We start from the raw sequence: 15,082 nt of genomic DNA, 5'->3' as shown, positions 1-15,082 counted from the left end.
GGAGGAGGGGTAAGAGGAAGGCGAGGGGAAGGGCTCTTGGCTAATATTCCCACATCTAGAAGACAGTTTAAGGCTGCAACCATAGGCCTGTGTGTGCCTTTTTGTAAAGTATCTATGTTTATTGTGGACAAGGGCTACATGCTCTTTGGTGCCAGGCTGCCGCAGAGCGTCCGTGGGCATCCTTGAATTCATCTCATCGACATGACGGCAGAGTGCTCCCCATGGTTTCCATGAAGGTCCCAGAAAGTTCACTGCTCTGTTTTTTAGTTAAAGTATGCTGGTGGCTTGCTGTCCAAGGTCACGGGAAAGATTCAAACCCTAGTGACCCATATGGGGTTTCAGATATTGACAGCTCCATCCTGGAGGGACGTTTGATCCTGGCGATATGTGTGCAGAGCCGCACCCTTTGCACCGGAAACCCAGTCGTTTATCACAGTGTCTGTATCGATTTTCTCTTCATCTGAACTCTAGGACCCTTTGTTCCTGGGAGAGAACTGTGTTTTATGATGCTGGTTCTGATAAAAGCTGACCCTTGGAAAGGACATCCCTAAGACAGGGATGCACGAATTTGTCCAGTCATTCAAGACATTGTTGAGCGCTGTGTCCATCGAAGGGCCTAGGAGCAAGTACGCCTCGGAGCAATGAGCACACCCGCACCCAGACCTTGGTGTCGAGTACTATTTCCCACCAAAAGGAGCCAGCCGGACTCCTCGTAGAGATGGCTGATGTCAGAGTTACGACAGCGTAGACTGCATGAGTGTGGGATAGCATATGCCACAAAATGAGGAGCGATTAAAAATCAAGATGGGGCGTGTTGAAAGGACACGGGAGCCGACTTGATGGGATTTCATCGGCCAAATCTAGCTCAATTTCAGCAGCCAATTAAGCACAGTAAAGACTTATTGACTATTTAAAAAATAGCAACCTTCAGGCCATAATGATAATTAAACGATAAATAAATGGGAGAGAAAGGAGGGTTACAGGAATGCCCAGTGCTGGCTGGTGACGTGTGAGGAGTGTCAGCCATGGGCCATCGTGTGCAGCCGTCATGGTAAAGATGGACTCAGGCAAGAATTCCTGCTGGATGCTGAGTCTAAGGGGAGGTTTGTGAAGATCAGCACACGTGCACCCTTTGCAGGGGAACCAGTGGGACCATGTGTATGTGCTAAGTCACTCAGTCGTGTCCGACTCTGTGATCCCATGGACTAAAGCCCCCAGGCTCCTCTGTCTGTGGGATTCTCCAGGCAAGAATACTGGAGTGGGTTGCCATTCTCTCCTTCAGGGGATCTTCCTGACCCAGGGATCAAACCTGGATCTCCTGTGTCTCCTGCACTGGCAGGCAGGTTCTTTACCACTAGCACCACCTGGGAAGCCCACAGAGGAACCACGCTATAGGAACTGGGTGACGCCTGATGGGCATTGTCAGAGAGGGTCCAGAGGCCACTGCACATCTGCAGGGAACACAGCATTGCTTATGTGGCTCACCGGCAAGAAAGGTGTCCAGCCCTAAATGAGAGCAATTCTATTCAAAAGGGAGGAGGAAATTATTCTTCAGAAACCAAATACCATAAAAAAAAATTTTTTTTTTTAAGCTGCTGGAATGTTCCAGGGTAAAGGTGACTAAGGAGACACGGTAGATGAATGGAGTACCAGATCCTGGGCGCTCGCTGTGCTGGACGGAAAAATCCATAAAGGGGGTCTGTTGGCAAAATCAGAACCTGGATGGCACCCTGGCGGGCGAAGTGGCGAGAGAGAATGCAGTGTGTCTCCCGGTGGCTGCGGGATGTCATGGTGGGCCTGGGTCTGCCGCTTGCACTGGGTCTCCTGTGCTTGCCGGAGCTGTGGCCAGGAGCCAGGACCGCCCTGCCCAGCGTGGGTCTGCACCCCACGCTCCACTCCTCTGACCCCCTCGTCGTGTCTCTGTCCTTCCCAGCCAAGCCCCAGCCAGGCCGCTCTTCTTCTCCAGGACTCCCTGAGCCACCAAAAGGTGCAAACTGCTCACTAGTACCTAGCAGATCAGCCACCGGTTGGTGAGCTAAAGGATATTTTCTTCTAGCACATTTGACATTTCTTTGGTGAGTAATGACTTGCTTCCCTGGCTTTGTTTTTTATGAGTGAGTCTCTTCTTTCGATGTCCTGGGTTGTCAACATATTTGTTTCTGAAATGGCATTTCTGATGCAGAAAGTGTATATAAACGGAGCGTGTGGTTTTCATTAATAAAATGGTTGTCTTTCAGCAATGTTATCATCACTGGACCAGGCTACAGCACCCCTCACTTAGGGTGTCCACACTCGTCCAGGGAAGCTGGGGCCTGTACTTTCTGGAGAATGACTGGGCATCACAGGAGATATTCCCCGGTGAGGAGGCCTCCATGATATTAAGTCTTTGTAGAGGCCTGGGGCTCCCAAGCCTAGGAAGAGCAGAGGGCAGAGGGCAAGTAGCTGGCCACATCCTCCTAGCCTCCCTGGCCTCTTCTCCTTGGAGCTGTTGGCTCCCTGCGTTCTCTGCCTCTGGGATGTTCTCTGGCTCTGCCTTGGACCGTGGCTGGCCAGCTGGTGGGGCTTAAAGCGCCTGGGAGGCGATCTCCTAGGAGCGGCTCCATCAGTGAGGGCTGGAGTGGGGGGCCAGCGCCTCCCCTTCCTCCTGTCGGCAGGGGACGGGCTGGAGTGTGCCCCATGCCCTCGCTGAGCCCTGATGTCTGCACCCTGTCCCTCCTCCACTGTCACAGCCTCGGCTGCCTGTCTGCCCTTCCCTGGCTCACCCCCCACATGCACTGCTTGTTCTCGTGGGCTTGTCCCAGGATCGGCCTCCTGGGACCTCCTAGCCCAGTTTCAGATCACAGGCTTCGATGGCAAAAACCCAAGCTCACGAACTCAAGTTCCATCCAATCTGTGTCTGTGCCAATGTTCACTGAGTTATCTTTTCATTTTCCTTTTCAGAATAGTCTTCTAAGGAAACCACTCAATAAAATCTTAATTCATATTTAAAAAGATATCATAGGGCATATTAACCTACTTAAGAAACATTTCTGAAGTTAAAAGCAAGGATGGGAGCTTCCCTGGGGGCTCAGGAGTGAAGAATTCCCCTGCCAACGCAGGAGACATGTGTTCGATCTCTAGTCTGGAAAGATTGCACATGCCTCAGGGCACCGGGAGCTACCACCACTGAGCCCGTGTGCCACAAGTGTGCCCTCGAGCCCACGCCCAGCAACAAGGGAAGCCACCTCAGTGAGAAGCCCGCTCACTGCAGCTAGAGAGCAGCCCCAACTCACTGCAACTAGAGAAAAGCCCGCAGAGCAACCAAGACCCAGCACAGCCAAAAAGAAATAAATAAAGCCAGAATGTTCATATTAGCCCTTATACAGTGCTAAGGCATAATGCTATGTCATATTATTTTATGACAACGACAAGCCATCTATAAATATTCTTCCAACAAATATTTTAGGAGTTATACTTCTCAGCTGATTATTTAGAAATCGATTTCAAGGACTGTTAATTTGTGACTGCTTCACATATATTGCCTGGTGGATGGAAGATGCCAGCAGAACTTGAGCACGTGGCACATCACCTTTGGAACTATAGGAATCGTCAGTCTCTAGAAAGCGTGATGACTGACCAGCACCTTCTCCTCATTGGTGCTTTCATCTATTGAGCATGTATTTTTCAAGTGCTGCTCCCTGTTGGAACCACTCGTTTCTAGAGACCCGGAGCTGTGAGCACCTAGCACAGGTGGTGGGCGGGTGCAGGCAGGGAGGGCGTGGGACCCCTGCCGTCACAGACGTTCGCCCCGTGTTCCGAGAGAGCCCAGGACGAGAGCCAGACAAGAGATAAATAAATGTGCGTGACACGTAGGATTCGAAGTACTGTGTGCTTTCTTCCCAAATGAAAGCCTGGGTTGTCCCAAGTCTGGCTTCTTCTCAAATTTTTCATTTGAAGTCCCATATGTCGCAGTTGGGATTGATATTTCAAGCCGTCTTGAGACACAGCTTGGGGCTGGCGCAATCGATCATTCGCAGGGCGGCCTGGCCTCGGGGGCCATTGGGCCGGACTAGAGGTCTGTTGCCTCATCGTAATCTCCTGGGCTTGAAGTGAGAGCTCACATCTTTTTCTTGGCAGCGGGCACTGGTTGAACAGGAAGGAGCGCTGGGCTTGGGAGCAAGGAGAGGTGGGTTTTCAATGTGGGCTTTGCCCTTGACTGTGTGACCTTGGGCAGCAAGCCACGCCCCTCTTTGGGTGCAGATTTCTTCAGTGGCAGAGCCCTGGGTGGTGATGAGTACACCTTGTTGCAGAAGGGCCTGTGTAGGGAAAACAGGGTTAACAGGTCTCCTCTGCAAAAGGGAAGAAACGGCAACTTAAAATCAGGACTCGCAACAGTGCATCAGCCTTTGAATGTAACATTCGAGTCATCTTTCTCCTGAAGATAGACAGTATGTCACTTGTAGGTGGCTCCTTATTAGATGAGGTCACTCTAAGACCTCTTGCAGCTTGAAAAGTTTGATTTCCCCCACCCCCAGCCCCAAGTCTAACCTCTGGTAGTAGCGATGGTTTTGACTTCCTTGAGATACTTGGTATGTCTTGAAAAGATATGTAGAGGGTTGCAAAAGAGGTGCTTGAAATCTGCTTGCCAGGGCAGAGTTCTGGATGCACCTGTGATCTGGAAGGTGTGTGGGCGAGGGGGCCAGCTCATTCCAGCTCTGCCCGGAGCAAGTCCACACTCCCCTCCCAGGTGGACTACAGGGATCCGCCGGACCCAGAACCTCACATCAGGAGTGGTGACCTCCTTATCTGACATGGGTATTTGCTTGTTCGATTTTACCTTTGTTGTGTTTTCTTTGCCCTTGACATTTATTCACATTCAGTAGTTCTATTTACAAGTCACAAGAGTTCATTCAGATGCATCATGGCGAGTCCTTGGGGTTGTTGCCCATCAGAGCCCGTTTTGTGAGCATGACCTGCTTTATGTACCTGGGTTCTACTCACCCTAAGCCTGCCGTGCAGGGTACTGGTCCTTGGCAGTTTGTGCTCTCAGATTTCTTCCTCATATGTCCCCTGTTCGGCTCTGTGTCACTTGGAGCTGACCCTGACTCCGTTTCCCAGACTCTCAAACTAGTCAGTCAATCCTAAGGGAAATCAACACTAAATATTCATTGGAAGGACTGATGCTGAAGCTGAAACTCCAATACTTTGGCCACCTGATGCGAAGAGCCAACTCATTCAAAAAGACCCTGATGCTGGGAAAGATTGAAGGCAGGAAGAGAAGGGGACAACAAAGGACGAGATGGATGGCATCACCAATGCAATGGACATGAGTGTGAACAAGCTCCGGGAGATGGTGAAGAACAGGGCAACCTGGCGTGCTGCAGTCCATGGGGTCTCAAAGAGTCAAACACAACTACGCAACTGAACAAAAACAGCAGAAAGGTGATTCAGTCAATGGAGACCAGGGTCGGAGGACTGAGCAGGAGGAAGGGACAGGCCACAGGGGCTTTTCTCCCCATGTTTCCTTGGGTCTCAGGCGGTGGCTGCACTTTCTGGCGCTGGCTTTCTGTTGGACAGGCCTGCCATGGCTCCCACCTCTCTGGGCTAAACCGTCACCTGATGTTTGAGTTGGGATGCTGGTTGAGTTCAAGGGTCTGGGATACAAACTAGAGGCTACATTCCACTGATGTGCAGTAATAATGATCACGCAGATGGTGCTGGAAAGCTTCTGAAACGGCCGTCCAGTTCTGAGCTGGAAGTCTTGGGTTAGGCACAAATCCAAGAGGTCACTCAGAGGTCAGCGTCAAAACAACAGTTCATTTCTTGTAGCCACAAGGCGGGCCTGGCTGTGGATCAGGCCCAGTATCTAATTGTGTGGCCAGCAGAAATGACAACCAGGACTTCCCTGGGGGGTTGGTTAGTGGTTAAGAATCTGCCTGCCAACACAGGGAACACGGGTCAGATCCCTGGTCTGGGAAGATTCCACATGCCAGGGGGCAGCTAAGACAGTGAGCCGTAACTTACTGAGCCTGAGCTCCAGAGCCCGTGCCCAACAACAGGAGAAGGCCCTGCGATGAGAAGCCCTCCAGCCTCAGCTAGTGAGCAGCCCCCACTCGCTACAAGCAGAGAAAGCCTGTGAGCAGCAATGAAGACCCAGCTCAGTCAAAAATAAGTGAATAATAATATATTTAAAAAAGAAAACCAAATGACAACCACAGTAAGTCCCTTATGTTAAATTTATGGCATTAGCGGGGAAGAGGAGGGACCTGGGGATTTGGGAGGGAGACAGCTGAGTGGACTCAACTAAGAACCCGGACAACCCCTACTCCGATTGCTCCAGCCTGTCTCACTAGATTTCTCCCTGTCTGAGGAAAGCAGGCTTTCCTGCCCAAGGACTGTGTGCTGAGGTCTGTTCTCGCCACCTGCCTTTGCCCCTAGATCTATAACCCCGGTGGGTCCCAGGATTTTTGCTCCCTGTAAATGCTTGTCAAAGGGTCTCTACTGCAGAGAAGACTCAGTAGTCAGTGGACAAGATGGTCTGTGCTGTGGACCAGAATCTTCCTCCAGCTCCATGGAGGCTCAGTGCGTCATGGGAACAGAGATGGAGGTTTTCGACTGCTCAGCACAGACATCCTCTTTCTCAAGGCAACCTGGGTACCACCACTGCCAAGGGCCCAGTCTGCCAGCAGGACAACCATGAATGGATGCTGTTGCCTGGTAACTGTTGGGGGTAGGGATGAGAGGCATTGCTGGAAACCTAGTGGTAAAGTACTGATGTTGTGCTCCTCTCATCACGACTGGTTCTTCATGAATGGAAAGGCATCCTTTCTGGGTATGGATTTATCCTCCCTGAATGAAATGCCTGTGTGAACTTCAGACACCCCTTGCCCAAGGTCCTGGAGCCCTGCATGGGGACCATCCTCCTTCCTGGTGAAGACATGTAGCCCTGGGCTCCTCTCTTCTCACCCTCCAGCTGACCATCACGCACCCCATCAGCGGCCCTGAAAGAACAGAGCAGCCTGGCAGGCAGCCCCTAGGGACGCTGGGTACCATCCCACAGGACATGGCAATGTCTTAAGCCAGTAGATGGGTTGATGATGCTCTTTTGCCCTCTGTCTGGGAACCACAGGGTGGGACCTAATAACCCACAGAAGAGTTCTTGCTTTCTGTTCTCACAGCTTTGAAACCTGCTGGTTTAGATGCTTCAGTTCTCATTTCAAGAGAGGAAAACTTCCAACAACAAGTGATAAACTGGGATAAACCATAATGGAAAAGAATATGAAAAAGAATAAACATAGATATATATAACTGAGTCACTTTGCTGTACAGTAGAAATTAGCACAACATTCTTTTTTGTTTGTTTGTTTTTATTTTAATTGGAGGCTAATTACTTTACAATATTGTAGTTGTTTTTGCCATACACTGACATGAATCAGCCCTGGGTGCAACGCGTTCCCCCATCCCTCCTCATCCCATCCCTCAGGGTCATCCCAGTGCTCCGGCCCTGAGCACCCTGTCACATGCATGGAACCTGGACTGGCAGTCTGTTTCACATATGATAATATACATGTTTCAATGCCATTCTCTCAAAGCATCCCACCCTCGTCCTCTCCCAGAATCCAAAAGATTGTTCTATACATCTGTGTCTCTTTTGCTAGTTCTCATATAGGGTCATCATTACCATCTTTCTAAATTCCATATATATGCATTAGTATACGGCATCACTGGCTTGATGGACGTGAGTCTGAGTGAACTCCGGGAGTTGATGATGGACAGGGAGGCCTGGCATGCTGCGATTCATGGGGTCTCAAAGACTTGGACACGACTGAGCAACTGAACTGAACTGATGCTGTATTGGTGTTTTTCTTTCTGACTTACTTCACTCTGTATAATAGGCTCCAGTTTCATCCACCTCATTAGAACTGATTCAAATGTATTCTTTTTAATGGCTGAATAATATTCCATTGTGTATATGTACCACAGGTTTCTTATCCATTCATCTGCTGATGGACATCTAGGTTGCTTCCATGTCCTGGCTATTATAAACAGTGCTGTGATGAACAGTGGGGTACACGTGTCTCTTTCAATTCTGGTTTCCTTGGTGTGTATGCCCAGCAATGGGATTGCTGGGTCGTATGGCAGTTCTCTTTCCAGTTATTTAGGAATCTCCACACTGTTCTCCTTAGTGGCTGTACTAGTTTGCATTCCTACCAACAGTGTAAGAAGGTTCGCTTTTCTCCACACCCTCTCCAGCATTTATTGCTTGTAGACTTTTGGGTAGCAGCCATTCTGACTGGCGTGAGATGGAACCTCATAGTGGTTTTGATTTGCATTTCTCTGATAATGAGTGATGTTGAGCATCTTTTCATGCGTTTGTTAGTCATCTGTATGTCTTCTTTGGAGAAATGTCTGTTTAGTTCTTTGGCCCATTTTTTGATTGGGTCATTTATTTTTCTGGAATTGAGATGCAGGAGCTGCTTGTATATTTTTGAGATTAATTCTTTGTCAGTTGCTTTGTTTGCTATCATTTTCTCCCATTCTAAAGGCTGTCTTTTCACCTTGTTTATAGTTTCCTTCGTTGTGCAAAAGCTTTTAAGTTTAATTAGGTCTCATTTGTTTATTTTTGCTTTTATTTCCATTACTCTGAGAGGTGGGTCATAGAGGATCCTGCTGTGATTTATGTCAGAGAGTGTTTTGCCTATGTTTTCCTCTAGAAGTTTTATAATTTTTGGTCTTACGTTTAGATCTTTAATCAATTTTGAGTTTATTTTTGTTATGGTGTTAGAAAGTGTTCTAGTTTCATTCTTTTACAAGTGGTTGACCAGTTTTCCCAGCACCACTTGTTAAAGAGATTGTCTTTTCTCCATTGTATATTCTTGCCTCCTTTGTGGAAGATAAGGTGTCCATAGGTGCTTGGATTTATCTCTGGGCTTTCTATTTTGTTCCATTGATCTATATTTCTGTCTTTGTGCCAGTACCATACTGTCTTGATGACTGTAGCTTTGTAGTAGAGCCTGAAGTCAGGCAGGTGGATTCCTCCAGTTCCATTCTTCTTTCTCAAAATTGCTTTGGCTATTCGAGGTTTTTGTATTTCCATACAAATTGTGAAATTATTTGTTCTAGTTCTGTGAAAAATACCATTGGTAGCTTGATAGGGATTGCACTGAATCTATAGATCACTTTGGGTAGTATACGCATTTTCACTATATTGATTCTTCCAATCCGTGAACATGGTATATCTCTCCGTCTATTAGTGTCCTCTTTGATTTCTTTCATCAGTGTTTTATAGTTTTCTATATATAGGTCTTTTGTTTCTTTAGGTAGATTTGTTCCTAGGTATTTTATTCTTTTCACTGCAATTGTGAATGGAATTGTTTCCTTAATTTCTCTTTCTGTTTTCTCATTGTTAGTGTATAGGAATGCAAGGGATTTATGTGTATTAATTTTATATCCTGCAACTTTACTATATTCATTGATTAGCTCTAGTAATTTTCTGGTGGCGTCTTTAGGGTTTTCTATGTAGAAGATCATGTCATCTGCAAACAGTGAGAGTTTTACTTCTTATTTTCCAATCTGGATTCCTTTTATTTCTTTTTCTTCTCTGATTGTCGTGGTCAAAACTTCCAAAAGTATGTTGAATAGTAGTGGTGAGAGTGGGCACCCTTGTCTTGTTCCTGACTTTAGGGAAATGCTTTCAATTTTTCACCATTGAGGATAATGTTTGCTGTGGGTTTAGCATAACATTCTAATCAACTAGACATCAATACAATTTTTTGTATTGTAAAGGAAGGTGGGCTGCATGAAATTGGACATTACCTCGATTGCCACCCAACTATCTTGATTCCTTGTGCCACTCACGGCTGTAGGTCACATCTCCCCCGCATCTGGCCTTACAGGAGAGATTCCGGATAAACTTCCTTTATCTGCCCGTTCATCACCTGAGAAGGTTTGAAGGTGGATTAACACTATGTTTTCATCACCTGGGGAGGAGGGTTGAAATTAGGAAAACTATCAATAAGTCTTAACATGAAAATATTTGAATGCAAAAGAGAAAGCAGGTTAACTAGTAATAAGCAGCAGCCGGTGTTTAGAGCAGAAATGGGGAGAAGGTGGGCACTTCTATTGGTTCATGTTTCTGCATTAGGGTTGGAGGGAGGCAATCTACCTGCAGTTTGGGAGACCTGAGTTTGATCCCTGGGTTGGGAAGAACCCCTAGAGAAGGGAATGGCAACCCACTGCAGTATCCGTGCCTGGGAAATCCCATGGATGGAGGATCCTGGTGAGGTACAGTCCATGGGGTCGCAAAGAGTCAAACACAACAACTAAATAACTTGGAGCCAGGCTGCCTGAGCTCAGAAGTTGGCCCTGTCTCTCAGTGGGTGAGCTCAGGCGATTTGTACAGACTCTGTGTCTGAGTTTCCTCTCTGATAGAACGGAGGTGGTAACGGGTCCTACTTCCTAACGTCACTGTGAGAATTCAGTGAGTGAGTTCATGTAATGTGTTTGGAGCATCTTATTGTATTTAGTGGGTATTCAATAAATGTTAGCTCTTACCTGGGTTTTGGTAGTAAGGTAATGTTCACATAGGCACAGATTCTGGGCTAGAATTGTAACATGTTCAGATTGATGAAATCTAAATAATGAATCATAGTTTAGAAAATAGTCCTTGAGAGTATACATGATTTACCCGTGATTTTAGTTCGTATGGGTTCTGAACGTGGTACATGACCTGTTTTAACAGCTTTATCGAGATATAGTTCACATGCCAATAGATGCTCTATTTTGAGAGTGGAAAATATTCTAAATCTGGAGTTCTGGCTAAGATCGCAATAATAATACCGTTATCGGACATGCAGATCTAAAAATAGAATTTCTTTTCTATATCATTTCCCACAGTTTGAACTATGTCTGGTTATTTTGCATTTTCAAAGTAACATGAATTACACTGCAAGCACTAGTCCAACTAAACATTTTGCAGTGATTCACCTTTACATCTCTCCATGAAGATCTTTTATTTCTGACTGCTTGCAGCATAATCGGGCTTCCCAGGTGATGCTAGTGATAAATAACCTGCCTGCCAATACAGGAGACATAAGAGATGCTAGTTCGATCCCTGCATCGGGAAGATCCCCTGGAGAAGGAAATGGCAACCCACTCCAGTATTCTTGCCTGGAAAATCCCATGGACAAAGGAGCCTGGGGGGCTACAGTCCATGGGGTCAAATAAGAGTCAGACACGACTGAAGCAACTTGGCACGCACACAGCATAATACAATTATATCACCTTCCCAGTGAATGTTTATAAGAAACTAAGTAAAATAATTATTAAACATTCAGCATTTTTATGATCAAATGTGAGTATTCATTTTCTGAAGCCACTTTTGCTTCTAGCACTGAGTGGAATTGAGCAGACATGAATAGGGACGATTTCACAGTTCACTGAACCAAACTAATGGGTCTCATCTTTCCCGCTTTTTAATTTCTGCCATTTCAATGACATGCTGCCCTCTTTTGATTATATGTCATGGACTTAGAAATAATATTCCCATATCACACAAATGGTATATTTTTTCTGATAGATGCCATTTCTCACTCTTCTATACCGATTTATTTTTGGTTGACAATACTCAAGATCTTAAGCCAATTGCTCTTTGGAAAAGCAAAACAATGTCTCACAAGTCAACTCCTGCTGATAACACCCTGGTGTCAGTGAACCTGCTACTGTCCTCTGCCTCCTCCTCCCATTCCCCCAACCCTGCTACCCTTTGCATGGAAGCATTTTATAGAATGGATTCCCAGATACTCAGTCATAGCCAGTGAAAAATAAATTTTTTACTAGTCTCATGACTCTGAGAAAAAGTGAGTTGCTCACTCACTTAAGCATGTGAGCTTTTAATCTCCAGGAAACTTAAAAGTGCTCTTAAAGCTTAAAACCGTGACCAACTATTGCTTAATAAGTTTAATCTAAAAAATAACATATCAATAAGGTCAAACTCTACCTCACTGCACCTCATCTAAAGTTTCTTGAGTGACATTACTCACATTAAAAAACTGGAAAATATTTAAGATACGAATTTAAAACTCTCTTTAACTTCACCTACAAAGACTTAGATCTTCCCTGATGGGAAGAAGAATCTGCCTGCAATGCAGGAGATGCAGGAGACCCGGGTTTGATCCTACAATCAGGAAGATCCCCTGGAGAAGGGAATGGCTAACCCACTGCAGTATTCTTGTCTGGAGAATTCCATGGACAGAGAGAGAGAGGAGCCTGGCAGGCTATGGTACATAGGATCACAAAGAGTCAGACGCAACTGAGCGACTAAAACACTCTTTCACAATACATGTTTAATATCACCAGTTAATAGAACATAACTGATCTTGGATGTTTTAGAGTATGGGTATTATGCCATGTGTCTCCTTGTTACCAAGGAGAAGCTGGGTGTCAACTGTCTCAGTCACTCTGAGGAAGAAACTGATGTTCTGAATGGCAAAGTCACCCAATGGCAGTATAAGAAGGCTCCCAGAAAGGACCAGGTCTTCTGAGCAATGGGTCCTCAGCACTGATCATAAGCCCTGAAATAAGCTAGGCATGCCTTAAATGACTGTTGCAGGAAAGATGTTTTTGAATCCCTGGTCTCAACATAGAACACTCTTGAGTAAAAGGTACAAAAAACTGAGTTATGTATGATCTGGCCACTAGAAGTTGTCTTAAAAAAATAACCCCCCAAATCAGCTTACTTACTTGCAACTTGGATATCCATGTGATGGATGTCTGTGTCTTGCAGGTGAGAACCATCCCCACCATCACCCAACAACTTGCCACTTACTTGGGGGTGGTCCCCTTTCCCTGCCACCCCCATTCCAACCAAATGTCTCTGGCAGAATTGCTGGGCTCCCATTAAGGCCACACATGGCTGTTGTTGTTGTTATTGCTGTTCAGTCGCTAAGTCATGTCTGACTCTTTACAACCCCATGGACTGCAGCACACCAGCCTCCCCTGCCCTCCAGCTCCCGGAGTTTGCTCCACTTCGGGTCCATTGAGCTGAAGATGCTATCTCACCATCTCATCCTCTGTCATCCCCTTCTCCTGCCTTTAGTTTTTCCCAGCATCACGGTCTTTTCCAAGGACTCAGTTCTTTGCATCAGGTGGCCAAAGTATTCGAGCTTCAGCTTCAGCATCAGTCCTTCCAATAAATATTCAGGTCTGATTTCCTTTAGGATTGACTGGTTTGATCTCCTTGCAATCCAAGGGATTCTCAACAGTCTTCTCCAGCACCACAATTTGAAAGCATCAGTTCTTCACTGCTCAGCCTTCTTTATGGTCGAACTCTCACATCTGTACGTGACTACTGGAAAAACCATAGCTCTGACTATATGGACCTTTGTTGGCAAAGTGATGTCTCTGGTTTTTAATACGCCGACTAGTCTGTCATAGCTTTCTTTCCAAGGAGCAAGCGTCTTTTAACTTCATGGCTGCAGTCACCATCCACAGTGATTTTGGAGCCCAAGAAAGGAAAATCTGTCACTGCTTCCAATTTTTCCCCTGATGGGACCGGATGTCATGATCTTGGTTTTTTTGAATGTTGAGCTAAGCCTAGGCCATCTCCTAGGATGTTCTGCTGAGGAGGAGCCAGTCACCTGTGGGAGGGGTCATGACCTCCCTACCATTTGGCTGTTCAAGCCTGGATTCCACGGCTTTTTCAGTTTCTGCCTAAGTTTGTGCCTAAGCTTGCTGATCTGGTTCCAGACATTCGAACCTAAAGCCTGACTTGCACAAGATTAGTTACACACAGTGTCAGTTTATTCCTGAACAGCACCCATGCACACATCCAAACACTCAAGAAACAAGTTAGCACTTGGGAGGTGAGCTGATACTGGGGGGCGGGCAGGGGGTCTGAGCTATGCGGCACCCCGGCCGCGGGGCCTCTTATAACCGTGGTTCCCAGGCCTGCGTCGCTTCTCACCTTCCAGTGTGGCTTTCTCTAGAATCTGTGCCGCTCACCACCCTCCTAAGCACGTTTCCTAGTGCAACCACAGCCTTCTTGCTGCTGCTGCTAAGTCGCTTCAGTCGTGTCCGACTCTGTGCGACCCCATAGATGGAAGCCCACCAGGCTCCGCCATCCCTGGGATTCTCCAGGCAAGAACACTGGAGTGGGGTGCCATTTCCTTCTCCAATGCATTTAAGTGAAAAGTGAAAGTGGAGTCCCTCAGTCGCGTCCGACTCTTAGCGACCCCATGGACTGCAGCCCACCAGGCTCCTCCATCCATGGGATTTTCCAGGCAAGAGTACTGGAGTGGGGTGCCATTGCCTTCTCTGATAGACATATTTTTCAAACATACTTTAAATTTTTTTCAGCTTTATAGCAGTGTAGTTGACGAACAGAATTGTTAGATATTTAAAGTGTACACAGTAGTAACTTGATATCCATATACACTGTGAAAGGCGTCTGTCATCTAGTTAATTCGCCACCACCTCATGTATTTATCTTTTGTGTGTGTGAGACCATTTAAGCCCTACTCTTTCAGCGCATTTCAGTTATACAACAGTGTTGTTTAGTGTGGTCAGCATTTGTGCATTTGATCCTCAGAGCTCATTCATCTTATTAGCTGAAAATTTGTACCCTTTTAAAACCAACCTCTTCTTATTTCCCCCAGCCCCCAGCCCCTGACAACCACTTTTCTGCTCTGTTTCTGTAAGTTTGACTTTTTCATTTTTGATTCCACATATACATGATACCATGTAGTATTAGGCTTAGACTTGACTTAACATAACGCCCGCAAAATCCATCCACATCGTCACCAACAGGTACATGAAAAGGTGCTCAGCATCACTAACCATCAGGGAAATGCAATCCAAACCCCAGTGAGACATCACCTGACACCTGTTTGGATGAATACTATCAGAGAGAAAAGAGGGAACAAGTGACAGTGTGAATGTAGGGAGCAGGGAATGCTGGTGTGCTGCTGGTGAGAATGTAGATCAGTGCAGCGACTACGGAAACAGTGTGGAGTTTCCTCAAAAACAAGGATAGAGCTGCCGCCCCAGCTCTGGGTATATACCCACAGGAAATGAAAACAGGGTACGGGGGAATTGTCTGCACCCC

Source organism: Bubalus bubalis, chromosome 22, assembly GCF_019923935.1.
Source record: "Bubalus bubalis isolate 160015118507 breed Murrah chromosome 22, NDDB_SH_1, whole genome shotgun sequence".
NCBI lineage: Eukaryota > Metazoa > Chordata > Mammalia > Artiodactyla > Bovidae > Bubalus > Bubalus bubalis.
This window is presented reverse-complemented; position numbering follows the sequence as displayed.